This window comes from Bos indicus, chromosome 11, assembly GCF_029378745.1.
Source record: "Bos indicus isolate NIAB-ARS_2022 breed Sahiwal x Tharparkar chromosome 11, NIAB-ARS_B.indTharparkar_mat_pri_1.0, whole genome shotgun sequence".
Lineage (NCBI taxonomy): Eukaryota > Metazoa > Chordata > Mammalia > Artiodactyla > Bovidae > Bos > Bos indicus.
Genome location: NC_091770.1, coordinates 15,301,184 through 15,316,164, shown reverse-complemented (window position 1 = coordinate 15,316,164; position 14,981 = coordinate 15,301,184). Strand labels below are relative to the sequence as shown.

Here is a 14,981-nt window from a genome sequence, read left to right as displayed (position 1 = left end):
TTAGACCACAGAGGCTGGGTGATGTTTAGCTTATACCATCCGTTAGTCCACATACAACTCTCTAGGAGCTGACTGATTCCAACGTAGGATGAGACACGGTGAGAACACACCGAGCTTCATGTGTGTGTCAGTCTTCGATCTTGGAAGTGGCGGTGGAAAGGTTTTCCAAAGAAGATCTATTTTGTAATTATTAGCGAATATTAAAGATTCATGTATGGCTCTTTCCCATCTTGCAAGATGGCGGGTGAAAAGGCTGAGAAGCCAGATACTAAGAAGCCAAGAAGGCCAATGCTGGTGACAAGGCTAAAAAGGTGAAGAAGGTTAAGAAGGGGAAGCCCCACTGCAGCCGAACCCCTGTCCTGGTCAGAGGAATTGGCAGATATTCCCAATCAGCTATGTACTCCAACAGGCCTGGTACACGAGGAAGTATTCAGCAGCTAAATCCAAGGTCGAAAAGAAAAAGGTTAGGGTTCTTGCTACTGTCACAAAACCAGTTGGTGGCAACAAGAATGGAGGTACCTGCGTGGTCAAACTTTGCCAAATGCCTAGGTGTTACCCTACTGAAGACGTGCCTTGAAAGCTGTTGAGTCACGGCGAAAAACCCTTCAGTAAGCATGTGAGGAAGCTGCTGCCAGCAGCACTCGCGGGACCATTCTGATCATCCTCACTGGGCACTGGGGGCAAGAGGGTCGTTTTCCTGAAGCAGCTGGGCCATGGCTTGCTACCTGTGACTGGGCCTATGTCCCTCAATTGAGTTCCTCTGCATAGAACACACCAGTAATTTGTCATTGCCACCTCCACCAAAATCAGTATCAGTGGTGTGAAAACCCCAGAACGTCTCCCTGACGCTTACTTCAAGAAGCAGCAGCTGCATAAGCCCAGACGCCAGAAGGCTGAGATCTTTGACACAGAGAGATACGAGATCACAGAGCAGCACAAGGCTGATCAGAAAGCTGGGGACTCAAATTCTGCAAAGAAGCAAAGCTGTCCCTCGGCTCCAGGGTGACATCTGCTCTGTGCTTGCTCTCACAAATGCAATTTATCCTCACAAAGTAGTGTTCTGAACTTCTTGCAGAGAACCTAATTAAGTAACTTGTCCATTAAAAAAAAAAAAAGATTCATGTATGGAAAGAAAGATTGACAGGTGAAGTCTACTATTCATCATCTGTTGCTATTTAACAGACTCCTAGGATAAACTTAGCAACTTAAAGCCCACATTTACCATCTCACAGTTTTTGTGAGATAGGCGTCCAGGGCCAGCTGAGCCAGATCCTGGACTTCAGGGTCTCTCACCAAACTGATACCAAGGCATCAGCCAACACTTGGGTTTCATCTGAAGGCTCAGCTGAGGAAGGACCTGCTTCCAAGAGCCAGTGTTTGTTGGCAGTATTCAGTGTCTTGAAGGTTGGTGGACTGAAGGGCCACCTCACGTCCTTGCCTCCCTCAGGGCCTGGCTTTTCACAAGACCCGAGGCCACCCTCAGTCCTTGGCCTGAGTCTCTCCCACACGCAGGCCTATTGTGTCAAAGCTAGCAAGGGAGAAAGTCAGCTTGTAAGACTTAACCTAATCAGGGAAGTGACATGGAGCTGTCTATACCTCACCAACTTCCAAGAACAGGCTAAACTTATAGGAAACTCAGAATTTTTTTTTTTTTAAGAGTTCATTTTAAAAAATTCTTCTCTAGCTTCTTTTTAAAGAATGTTTATTTATTTATTGTATCAGGTCTTTTTCTTTTATTTTTAATTGAAGGATAATTGCTTTATGATATTGTGTTGGTTTCTGCCATACAATCACATGTTTTAATAATTATATTCCAAATGATCCTACAGAACTTGGAATCAGTGTGGGAAGCAATGTCTTTTGGGGGAATGGTTCAGCCAAGGATAAATAACTCTGTGTCAATCACTTTTCCACCATTTTTGCAAGTTAGAACCCTATTGTAAGAAGAGTCTTGGAGCAGGGCAAGTGGTCCGCCTTACCTCAGTGAGCCCCTCTCCCCTGCCAGCTGTGACTCTGTCCTTATGATGAAGCTCAGCCAGTCTGCTTTCATTCAAGTCAGACTCACACAAGTGCTGGGAAAGAACTCTTTTGTTCTGTGCAGATGAAATAAGATACTCTTCCTTCTGTCTGGTCTGGTTCATACCCCTTCCTAGGATGGCCTCCTTCTCTTAAAGGTACCAGCCACATTCCTGAAGATGAGAAACCAAATGTTGTTAGGCCTGATTTGTGATTCTTAGAGGAAGAAGGAAAGACAGGGAGGGTTTTTCTGAATGCACATAACAGAGAAGGACCATAGCATTGGCTGGGTCAGGAGATGGCCAATAAAATCGTGTCTTTGACCTGTAGGTCACAAGTTTATTTAAGGTTGACCCTGAGAAATTCCTTTGAAATAAGTATTTTTGGAATTCTTCAGAAAAGCTTCAAATCTTGGGGTTATCTTTTTCTTTCTGTTTTGGTAGTGCACTAAGTTTTGATTTATTATTCCCAATAAACTTATGGGTAAGATTTCACCTTAATTTGTTCAAAAACCATCCAGCCACACATAAATGCTCTCCCTACAAGTGGTAGCATGGGGATCCTGCCAAATATGACCATCAGGATTCCTATTACAACTTCAAGGGAAATGGCTACCCCTCCCAGAGCGGTGGAGTGGAGGGTCTCAAGGTCTTGCTATTCAACTTGGCCATTATAGACATCAACAGGGGCTTTTTCCATCAGACTATAGAACCCAGAGGAAATGCCACAGGATATTAAACATGTCAACACCATGCTTTTCAAGAAGAAATGTGAGAAGCTGGCTTTGGTCACCAAGATGGTCACACTCTATCAATGAGTCAAAGCTGGTCAGAGTCCCTCAGGTTAGTTCCCCGCTGTTGATCCAGACAGCAATGTGGAAAGCACAGCATGTAAACCATGTTAAACAAAAGAAAAACAGAGAATTTAGAGTATACTGTCAAATTATCCACATTTTAGTGTTAGGGAAAAACCACCTGAGAGCTGTAAAATGTTTTCTTTTAAGGTGTTTAATGGGCTGGAGAGAGTGGATGGAGAGTTAAAGTTATATGGGGTTAAGTTTGGGCTTGTGATGCTAAATTTCACCTCAAAAAGAAGCATGCTTTCTCAGAAGTCAATTTTATGATTTCCAAGGAAAAGAAAATCAGGTCTCCGTAAAAAGAAGGAAAAGCCAAAGAAGTAGAAAAGCGCAAAGTTCTGGAGGGGAAAGTGGACACTCAGATTCACATTCAGCATAGAAACTATAGTTTCTAATATTTCAAAGCTTTTTACTATGAATAATAACACACATTCAGAAAAAAAGGATAAAACAAAAGTGGGTAATTCAATGATTTGGCAAAAGAACCATGTTAACCATGACCTAAGTTAATACTGCCAACTCCCCAGCTCTTCATACCCCTCCCAGCCATCACCCTGTGCACCCAGAGAATAACCACGGTCCACTCTTTTGTGCTAATCACTTCCTCAATTTCCTTTAAAGTTCTGACACTCATGCATGCATGAAGAAGTATAATTTCAGCTACTTTTTGAACTTCATATATATGGAAACAGGCAGCATGAATTTTTTTTCATGTCTGGCTTCCTTTGCTCAATATAATGTTTGAAAGAGTAGCTCATGTTGTTGGAATTTTTTTTTGATGTTGTATTTTGGATAATAACCCCTTATTAGATATATCATTTGCAAATCTGCATTTTTGAGTTTTTATTGTGAATTCATATTCCTTAGAACCTTATTGGAATAATGCATTGAGGTCTGTGTTTAAAGTGAAAGTCGCTCAGTCATGTCCGACTCTTTGCAGCCCATGAAATTCTCTAGGGCTCTAGAATACTGGAATGGGTGGCCTTTCCCTTCTCCAGGGGATCTTCCCAACCCAGGGGTCAAACCCAGGTCTCCCACACTGCAGGTGGATTCTGTACCAGCTGAGCCCTCCAAAGAGGTTTATTTTATTTATTTATCTGGTGGCACATCAACTTGGGTGGGCCAGATATAATTTCTGTCTTTAGGCCACACAGCGGGTATAAATATCAATATAAAAGCAGCCTTACTGTTGGGAATTTTCGGAGAAGGGATTTTTCATTTCCCCCGTAACCAAGAGTCAAGTCTGAGGTAGTTAAGTACCCCATCAATGTTCCTCTATATAGTGGGTTTTATTGTAGCAGTTGTTACACTTTTCATGGAGGATGGTCCTGGATACAGAGGTTCCCTGAGCCAACCTTACTCTGATGGATCCTAGGTTTTACCTCATGTCTCCAAGCATGCTCCGCCCAGTAATACTTAAGTTTACCCCATAGGAATTAGTAGATACTTTCCACGCACATAGCACCTTTAGCATTTATTGACCTGATTCATGCTGTATAACCAGCAAGAATTTACCTATTTTCCCACCAATTCAGCTGTCCCTTTAAAAGGTAATTTTCTTTCTTTCTTCTTTTAGCCATGCTGCATAGCATGTGGGATCTTAGTTCCCCAACTCAGGGATCAAACCCACACCCCTTGTAATGGAAATGCAGAGTCTCAACCACTGGACCACCAGGGAGGTCCCTAAAAGAAAATTTTTAATAAATGTCTTATCCAGTATATTTAGTTCTTTTAAAAATGGGTTTCTCTGGAAAGCCTTCCTCAATGATCAGTGCAAAGAAATAGAGGAAAACAATAGAATGGGAAAGACTAGGGATCTCTTCAAGAAAATTAGATACCAAGGGAACATTTCATGCAAAGATGGGCTCAATGAAGGACAGAAATGGCAGGGACCTAACAGAAACAGAAGATATTAAGGAAAGGTGGCAAGAATACACAGAACTGTACAAAAAAAGATCTTCATGACCCAGATGATCATGATGGTGTGATCACTCACCTAAAGCCAGACATCCTGGAACGTAAAGTCAAGTGGGCCTTAGAAAGCATCACTACAAACAAAGCCAGTGGAGGCGACAGAGTTCCAGCTGAGCTATTTCAAATCCTAAAAGATGATGCTGTGAAAGTGCTGCACTCAATATGCCAGCACATTTGGAAAACTCTGCTGTGGCCACAGGACTGGAAAAGGTCCGTTTTCATTCCAATCCCTAAAAAAGGCAATGCCAAAGAATGCTCAAACTACCGCACAATTGCACTCATCTCACATGCTAGTAAAGTAATGCTCAAAATTCTCCAAGCCAGGTTTCAACAATACGTGAACTGTGAACTTGCAGATGTTCAAGCTGGTTTTAGAAAAGGCAGAGGAACCAGAGATCAAATTGCCAACATTCGCTGGATCATTGAAAAAGCAAGAGAGTTCCAGAAAAACATCTATTTCTGCTTTACTGACTATACCAAAACCTTCAACTGTGTAGATCACAATAAACTGGAAACTTCTTCAAGAGATGGGAATACTAGACCACCTTGACCTGCCTCTTGAGAAATCTGTATGCAGGTCAGGAAGCAACAATTAGAACTGGACATGGAACAACAGACTGGTTCCAAATAAGAAAAGGAGTATGTCAAGGTTGTATATTATCACCCTGCTTATTTAACTTATATGCAGAGTACATCATGAGAAATGCTGGGCTGGATGAAGCACAAGCTGGAATCAAGACTGTCAGGAGAAATATCAATAACCTCAGATTTGCAGATGACACCACCCTTATGGCAGAAATTGAAGAAGAACTAAAGAGGCTCTTGATGAAAGTGAAAGAGGAGAGTGAAAAAGTTGGCTTAAAACTTAACATTCACAAAACCAAGATAATGGCATCCTGTCCCATCACTTCATGGCACATAGATGGGGAAACAGTGGAAACAGTGACAGACTTTCTTTTTTTGCGCTCCAAAATCACTGCAGATGGTGACTGCAGCCATGAAATTAAAAGATACTTACTCCTTGGAAGGAAAGTTATGATCAACCTAAACAGCATATTAAAAAGCAGAGATAATACTTTGCCAACAAAGGTCCGTCTAGTCAAGGCTATGGTTTTTCCAGTGGTCATGTATGGATGAGAGCTGGACTATAAAGAAAGCTGAGAGCCAAAGAATTGATGCTTTTGAATTGTGGTGTTGGAGAAGACTCTGAGAGTCCCTTGGACTACAAGGAGATCCAATCAGTCCATCCTAAAGGAGATCAGTCCTGAATATTCATTGGAAGGACTGATATTGAAGCTGAAACTCCAATACTTCGGCCCACCTGATGCAAAGAACTGACTCATTTGAAAAGACCCTGATGCTGGGAAAGATTGAAAGCAGGAGGAGAAGGGGATGATAGAGGATGAGATGGTTGGATGGCATCACCAACTCAATGGACATGAGTTTGGGTAAACTCTGGGAGTTGGTGATGGACAGGGAAGTCTGGTGTGCTGCAGTCCATGGGGTTGCAAAGAGTCGGACACAACTGAGCAACTGAACTGAACTGGATGTCTAATCAATGAGACTGTTAGCAATTGACATTGATATTTATTTTACTGTACTTTGTTCCAAATGTACTTTACTGTTATAGTAATGAATAATGCTGCTGCTGCTGCTGCTAAGTCGCTTCAGTCATGTCCGACTCTGTGGGATCCCAGAGACGGCTGCCCACCAGGCTTCCCCATCCCTGGGATTCTCCAGGCAAGAACACTGGAGTGGGTTGCCATTTCCTTCTCCAATGCCTGAAAGTGAAAAGTGAAAGTGAAGTCACTCAGTCATGTCTGACTCTTAGCAACCTTATGGACTGCAGCCTACCAGGCTCCTCCCTCTGTCCATGGGATTTTCCAGGTAAGAACAGTAGATAATTATTAATACTAGTAATACTAAATAATTATTCATAATAGAAGTAACAATATTTTATACAGAGAAAGACCTTTACCATTCAGTGGTTTGCAATTAATCTTTATCAGCAGTCTGTTACAAACCAATATAGGAATTCTTTTCATTTTCTAAAGATTAATTATGTTCAGCAATTTCCAAATACAGGTATCAGAATCACCTTTGGAGCTTTTTAAAAAAAAAAAAAAAAAAAAACAACATTTGCTCCAGCCTAGGGGATCTAAATCTCCAAGATTTGAATCTAGGATTTTTGTTTTCTGTAAAATTCTTTAGATGGTTCTGATTCACAGCCCTGGTTAAAAATTCATCATGGTTTTAACAAACCCACTAGACAACTCACTGAACACAGCTAGGGCTTGAATCCAAGAATTCTGACTCTAATATTTCTCCCTTCCCCTCTCTGAACTGATTTTGAAACTAATTGAGAGACTGATGCCAGACTCAGACAGATGGAAATCAAAATCTCAACTTTATTATTTCTATGTGTCATCACATTTGGGCCTCCTGATATTTCTCCTGAATTTTAGCTCTTGGAGAAGAAGATTTTAGAACTACAGACCAGATCCATTCTCACCATCCTTTTAGGGAGGGGAGTGCTATCTCTCAGACAAGCCTGGGCCTTGACTTTTTGTGTCTCCATTGAGAGTAGAGGTGGGAAGAGAACGTACCCTCTCTTTTGGAAGAAAAGTAAGAAAGGGAAGGGGCGAGAGGCAGAAGGACGGCTGAACTTGTCTAGTTCCTTAAGTCATTACTGCACTGAAATAAATGCGGAGTGCAGAGATACTAAATTATGCCTCCTATTCTTTTCCTTCCGAGCACGTGGAACAGAAATTCTCTTTCTTCTAAGGAAAACTAAGGACATGTGAATAAGTGTTCCTTCCAACAGCTCCTACATCTGACGCCATTTACCCCGTCAGTATCTCCCTCAAAACCAACCAAGAGGGGCCTCTGCCCTGGCCTTTCACTTTGATGGGCCCTTCTCCATTGCTCCCACATACACCCCTCACTCATGGGACCAAGGAGACATGTCCATCCAGAGCCTGTACTACCCCCCACCTTCTAGGACATGCTCAGATACCTGAGACCCCAAAGTCTCCTGCCCAAACGCACAAAGCCTGCATCACAGGGCTGTGTAGACCTCTTGTCCAGGCCCATATTCCTAAGGGTAGGGCAGCCTCTGGTCTGTGCACCCCTAGGTCTGTGTAGATCGCAACAAACTGTGGAAAATTCTTAAAGAGATGGGAATAAGACCACTTAACCTGCCTCCTGAGAAACCTGTATGCAAGTCAAGAAGCAACAGTTTGAACTGGACGTGGAACAGCAGACTGGTTCAAAATCGGGAAAGGAGTATATCAAGGCTGTATATTGTCACCCTGCTTATTTATCTTATACACAGAGTACATCATGTGAAATGCTGGGCTGGATGAATCACAAGCTGGAATCAAGACTGAAGGAGAAATATCAACAACCTCAGATATGCAGATGATACCACTCTAACGGCAGAAAGTGAAGAAGAACTAAAGAGCCTCTTGATGAAGGTGAAAGAGGAGAGTGAAAAAGCTGGTTGAAAACTTAACATTCAAAAAACTAAGATAATGGCATCCAGCCCCATCACTTCATGGCAAATAGATGGGGGAAAAGTGGAAAAGGTATCAGATTTTATTTTCTTGGGCTCCAAAATTATCGCAGTGACTACAGCCACAAAATTAAAAGATGCTTGCTCTTTGGAAGAAAAGCTATTACAAAACTAGACAGCGTTTTAAAAAGCAGAAACATCACTTTGTTGACAAAGGTCTATATAGTCAAAGCTATGGTGTTTTCCAGTAGTCATGTACAGATGTGAGAGGTGGACCATGAGGAAGGCTGAGTGCTAAAGAATTGATACTTTCAAACTGTGGTGCTGGATAAGATTCTTGAGAGTCCCTTGGATGCCAAGGCAATCAAACCAGTCAATTCTAAAGAAAATCAACCCTCATTGGAAGAATTGATGCTGAAGCTCCAATACTTTGGCCACAGAGCTGACTCATTGGAAAAGATCCTTGCTGGGAAAGACCGAAGGCAGAGGAGAAGGGGGCAACAGAGGATGAGATGGTTGGATGGTATCACCGACTCAATGGACATGAGTTTGAGCAAACTCCAGGAGATAGTGAAGGGAAGCCTGGCATGCTGCAGGTCAGGCACTTGCAAAGAGTCAGACACAACTTAGCAACTGAACAACAACTTCTGAAGTGTAGCACTGTAAGGCTTTGTGATAGATCTCAGAGTTGTGCTGGGGTGAGCACACCTATGCACATAAGGGCCTTGCAGAGCAGGGAGCACTGAGGGAGGGCGAGCTCTCCCATGCGCCACCCTCTTCTGGCCTGGAATTCTGAGGTTCTGAATATTCTAAGTTAAAATATACCCTGACATTGTAAGTCAAACTAGTCTTCAATTTTTAAAAATGTTCTTACAGAATTAATATTAAAATGACTATGCTACCTAAGGCAATTTACAGATTCAATACTACCCCTATCAAATTACCAGTGGCATTTTTCACAGAATTAGAACAAATCATTTTTTTTTTTGTTTCATACATGATATTATACATGTTTCAATGCCATTCTCCCAAATCTTCCCACCCTCTCCCTCTCCCACAGAGTCCATAAGACTGTTCTATACATCAGTGTCTCTTTTGCTGTCTCGTACACAGGGTTATTGTTACCATCTTTCTAAATTCTATATATATGCATTAGTATACTGTATTGGTGTTTTTCTTTCTGGCTTACTTCACTCTGTATAATAGGCTCCAGTTTCATCCATCTCATTAGAACTGATTCAAATGTATTCTTTTTAACAGCTGAGTAATACTCCATTGTGTATATGTACCACAGCTTTCTTATCCATTCATCTGCTGATGGGCATCTAGGTTGCTTCCATGTCCTGGCTATTATAAACAGTGCTGCGATGAACATTGGGGTACACGTGTCTCTTTCATTTCTGGTTTCCTCAGTGTGTATGCCCAGCAGTGGGATTGCTGGATCATAAGGCAGTTCTATTTCCAGTTTTTTAAGGAATCTCCACACTGTTCTCCATAGTGGCTGTACTAGTTTGCATTCCCACCAACAGTGTAAGAGGGTTCCCTTTTCTCCACACCCTCTCCAGCATTTATTGCTTGTAGACTTTTGGATCGCAGCCATTTTGACTGGCGTGAAATAGTACCTCATAGTGGTTTTAATTTGCATTTCTCTGATAATGAGTGATGTTGAGCATCTTTTCATGTGTTTGTTAGCCAACTGTATGTCTTCTTTGCAGAAATGTCTGTTTAGTTCTTTGGCCCATTTTTTGATTGGGTCATTTATTTTTCTGGAGTTGAGCTGTAGGAGTTGCTTGTATATTTTGAGATTAGTTGTTTGTCAGTTGCTTCATTTGCTATTATTTTCTCCCATTCTGAAGGCTGCCTTTTCACCTTGCTAATAGTTTCCTTTGTTGTGCAGAAGCTTTTAAGTTTAATTAGGTCCCATTTGTTTATTTTTGCTTTTATTTCCAATATTCTGGGAGGTGGGTCATAGAGGATCCTGCTTTGATGTATGTCGGAGAGTGTTTTGCCTATGTTCTCCTCTAGGAGTTTTATAGTTTCTGGTCTTACGTTTAGATCTTTAATCCATTTTGAGTTTATTTTTGTGTATGGTGTTAGAAAGTGTTCTAGTTTCATTCTTTTACAAGTGGTTGTCCAGTTTTCCCAGCACCACTTGTTAAAGAGATTGTCTTTTCTCCATTGTATATTCTTGCCTCCTTTGTCAAAGATAAGGTGTCCATAGGTGCGTGGATTTATCTCTGGGCTTTCTATTTTGTTCCATTGATCTATATTTCTGTCTTTGTGACAGTACCATACTGTCTTGATGACTGTGGCTTTGTAGTAGAGCCTGAAGTCAGGTAGGTTGATTCTTTCAGGTCTATTCTTCTTTCTCAAGATAACTTTGGCTATTCGAGGTTTTTTGTATTTCCATACAAATTGTGAAATTATTTGTTCTAGCTCTGTGAAGAATACCGTTGGTAGCTTGATAGGGATTGCATTGAATCTGTAAATTGCTTTGGGTAGTATACTCATTTCCACTATATTGATTCTTCTGATCCATGAACATGGTATATTTCTCCATCTATTAGTGTCCTCTTTGATTTCTTTCACCAGTGTTTTATAGTTTTCTATATATAGGTCTTTGGTTTCTTTAGGTAGATATATTCCTAAGTATTTTATTCTTTTCGTTGCAATGGTGAATGGAATTGTTTCCTTAATTTCTCTATTTTCTCATTATTAGTGTATAGGAATGCAAGGGATTTCTGTGTGATTTTATATCCTGCAACTTTACTATATTCATTGATTAGTTCTAGTAATTTTCTGGTGGAGTCCTTAGGGTTTTCTATGTAGAGGATCATGTCATCTGCAAATAGTGAGTTTTACTTCTTCTTTTCCAATTTGGATTCCTTTTATTTCTTTTTCTGCTCTGATTGCTGTGGCCAGAACTTCCAAAACTATGTTGAATAGTAATGGTGAGAGTGGGAACCCTTGTCTTGTTCCTGACTTTAGAGGAAATGCTTTCAATTTTTCACCATTGAGGATAATGTTTGCTGTGGGCTTGTCATATATAGCTTTTATTATGTTGAGGTATTTTCCTTCTCTTCCTGCTTTCTGGAGAGTTTTTATCATAAATGGATGTTGAATTTTGTCAAAGGCTTTCTCTGCATCTATAGAGATAATCATATGGTTTTTATTTTTCAATTTGTTAATGTGGTATATTACATTGATTGATTTGCAGATATTGAGGAATCCTTGCATCCCTGGGATAAAGCCCACTTGGTCATGATGTATGATCTTTTTAATGTGTTGTTGGATTCTGATTGCTAGAATTTTGTTAAGGATTTTTGCATCTATGTTCATCAGTGATATTGGCCTGTAGTTTTCTTTTTTTGTGGGATCTTTGTCAGGTTTTGGTATTGGGGTGATGATGGCCTTATAGAATGAGTTTGGAAGTTTATCTTCCTCTGCAATTTTCTGGAAGAGTTTGAGCAGGATAGGTGTTAGCTCTTTTCTAAATTTTTGGTAGAATTCAGCTGTGAAGCCGTCTGGACCTGGGCTTTTGTTTGCTGGAAGATTTTTGATTACAGTTTCAATTTCCATGCTTGTGATGGGTCTGTTAAGATTTTCTATTTCTTCCTGGTCCAGTTTTGGAAAGTTGTACTTTTCTAAGAATTTGTCCATTTCTTCCACATTGTCTATTTTATTGGCATATAATTGTTGATAGTAGTCTCTTATGATCCTTTGTATTTCCATGTTGTCTGTTGTGATCTCTCCATTTTCATTTCTAATTTTATTGATTTGATTTTTCTCCCTTTGTTTCTTGATGAGTTTGGCTAATGGTTTGTCAATTTTATTTATCCTTTCAAAGAACCAGCTTTTGGCTTTGTTGATTTTTGCTATGGACTCTTTTTTCTTTTGCATTTATTTCTGCCCTAATTTTTAAGATTTCTTTCCTTCTACTAACCCTGGGGTTCTTCATTTCTTCCTTTTCTAGTTGCTTTAGGTGTAGAGTTAGGGTATTTATTTGACTTTTTTCTTGTTTCTTGAGGTATGCCTGTATTGCTATGAACTTTCCCCTTAGGACGGCTTTTACAGTGTCCCACAGGTTTTGGGTTGTTGTGTTTTCATTTTCATTCATTTCTATGCAAATTTTGATTTCTTTTTTGATTTCTTCTGTGATTTGTTGGTTATTCAGCAGCGTGTTGTTCAGCCTCCATATGTTGGAATTTTTAATAGTTTTTCCTCCTGTAATTGAGATCTAATCTTACCGCATTGTGGTCAGAAAAGATGCTTGGAATGATTTCAATTTTTTTGAATTTACCAAGGCTAGATTTATGGCCCAGGATGTGATCTATCCTGGAGAAGGTTCCACGTGCGCTTGAGAAAAAGGTGAAATTCATTGTTTCAGGATGAAATGTCCTATAGATATCAATTAGGTCTAACTGGTCTATTGTATCGTTTAACGTTTGTGTTTCCTTGTTAATTTTCTGTTTAGTTGATCTATCCATAGGTGTGAGTGGGGTATTAAAGTCTCCCGCTATTATTGTGTTATTCTTAATTTCTCCTTTCATACTTGTTAGCATTTGTCTTACATATTGCGGTGCTCCCGTGTTGGGTGCATATATATTTATGATTGTTACATCTTCTTCTTGGATTGAACCTTTGATCATTATGTAGTGACCGTCTTTGTCTCTTTTCACAGCCTTTGTTTTAAAGTCTATTTTATCTGATATGAGTATTGCTACTCCTGCTTTCTTTTGGTCCCTATTTGCATGGAAAATCTTTTTCCAGCCCTTCACTTTCAGTCTGTATGTGTCCCCTGTTTTGAGGTGGGTCTCTTGTAGACAACATATGTAGGGGTCTTGTTTTTGTATCCATTCAGCCAGTCTTTGTCTTTTGGTTGGGGCATTCAACCCGTTTACATTTAAGGTAATTACTGATAAGTATGATCCCGTTGCCATTTACTTTATTGTTTTGGGTTCGAATGTATACACCGTTTTTGTGTTTCCTGTCTAGAGAAGATCCTTTAGTATTTGTTGGAGAGCTGGTTTGGTGGTGCTAAATTCTCTCAGCTTTTGCTTGTCTGAGAAGCTTTTGATTTCTCCTTCATACTTGAATGAGATCTTTGCTGGGTACAATAATCTGGGCTGTAGGTTATTTTCTTTCATCACTTTAAGTATGTCTTGCCATTCCCTCCTGGCTTGAAGAGTTTCTATTGAAATATCAGCTGTTATCCTTATGGGAATTCCCTTGTGTGTTATTTGTTGTTTTTCCCTTGCTGCTTTTAATATTTGTTGTGTTTGATTTGTGTTAATTTGATTAATATGTGTCTTGGGATGTTTCACCTTGGGTTTATCCTGTTTGGAACTCTCTGGGTTTCTTGGACTTGGGTGATTATTTCCTTCCCCATTTTAGGGAAGTTTTCAACTATTATCTCCTCAAGTATTTTCTCATGGTCTTTCTTTTTGTCTTCTTCTTCTGGGAGCCCTATGATTCGAATGTTGTAGCGTTTAATATTGTCCTGGAGGTCTCTGAGATTGTTCTCATTTCTTTTGTTTTTCTTTTATCCTCTCTGATTCATTTATTTCTAACATTCTATCTTCTAATTCGCTAATCCTATCTTCTGCCTCTGTTATTCTACTATTTGTTGCCTCCAGAGTGTTTTTAATTTAATTTATTGCATTATTCATTATATATTGACTCGTTTTTATTTCTTCTAGGTCCTTGTTAAACCTTTCTTGCATCTTCTCAATCCTTGTCTCCAGGCTATTTATCTGTGATTCCATTTTGATTTCAAGATTTTAGATCAATTTCACTATCATTATTCAGAATTCTTTATCAGGTAGATTCCCTATCTCTTCCTCTTTTGTTTGGTTTGGTGGGCATTTATCCTGTTCCTTTATCTGCTGGATATTCCTCTGTCTCTTCATCTTGTTTAAATTGCTGAGTTTGGGGTGTCCTCTCTGTATTCTGGCAGTTTGTGGAGTTCTCTTTATTGTGGCGTTTCCTCACTGTGTGTGGGTTTGTACAGGTGGCTTGTCAAGGTTTCCTGGTTAGGGAAGCTTGTGTCGGTGTTCTGGTGGGTGGAGCTGGATTTCTTTTCTCTGGAGTGCAATGAAGTGTCCAGTAATGAGTTATGAGATGTCTATGGTTTGGGGGTGACTTTGGGTAGCCTGTATCTTGGAGCTCAGGGCTGTGTTCCTTTGTTGCTGGAGAATTTGCTTGGTATGTCTTGCCCTGGAACTTGTTGGCCCTTGTGTGGTGCTTGGTTTCAGTGTAGGTATACAGGAGTTTGATGAGCTCCTGTCAATTAATGTTCCTTGGAGTCAGGAGTTCCCTGGAGTCAGGGTTTGGACTTAAGCCTCCTGCTTCCAGTTATCGGTCTTATTTTTACAGTAGTTTCAAAACTTCTCCTTCTATACAGCACCATTGATAAAACATCTACATTAAAGATGAAAAGTTTCTCTACCGTGAGGGTCACCGGGAGAGGTTCACAGCGTTACATGGACAAGAGAAGAGGGAGGAGGGAGTTAGAGGTGACCCGAATGAGATAAGGTGGAATCAAGAGGAGGGAGTGGGCTAGCCAGTAATCACTTCCTTATGTGCACTCCACAACTGGATCGCTCAGAGATGTTCACAGAG

At 40.3% G+C, this 14,981-nt stretch overlaps 1 pseudogene; it reads left to right on the top strand.

Moving 5' to 3' along the window:
- The first annotated feature begins 237 nt into the window (after nt 1-237).
- On the top strand, nt 238-1,064 carry LOC109565937 (large ribosomal subunit protein eL6 pseudogene; annotated as a pseudogene).
- The last annotated feature ends 13,917 nt before the right edge of the window (nt 1,065-14,981 follow it).